Genomic DNA, 330 nt, shown 5'->3' with positions numbered 1-330 from the left:
GGCCGACGCAGCATACAAGCGATACGTGCAGCAGAGTGTTCAAGATTTGAAAGATCGTCTGAATGAAATCGAGAAGAAGATTGCAGCCTTACAAAATAATGTACAGGTTTTGCTAAAAGAATTTGAAAAGACGATTCGAGAAGTACATCGGCCGAATTATTTGCAATGTATGAGAAACAGCTGCTGGTTAATGAATTGCATGCTCCGGCGAGAAGAAATTTTCCGCGAAGACATGTTATAGTACATGGATACGACGATCTGTGGCAGGCAGATGTGGTCGAGATGCGTCCATATACACGATTCAACAGAGGTTACCACTACATTCTCACC

Source organism: Trachymyrmex cornetzi, unplaced genomic scaffold (assembly GCF_001594075.2).
Source record: "Trachymyrmex cornetzi isolate Tcor2-1 unplaced genomic scaffold, Tcor1.1 scaffold1573, whole genome shotgun sequence".
Lineage (NCBI taxonomy): Eukaryota > Metazoa > Arthropoda > Insecta > Hymenoptera > Formicidae > Trachymyrmex > Trachymyrmex cornetzi.
Note: the sequence above shows the minus strand (reverse complement) of the source record.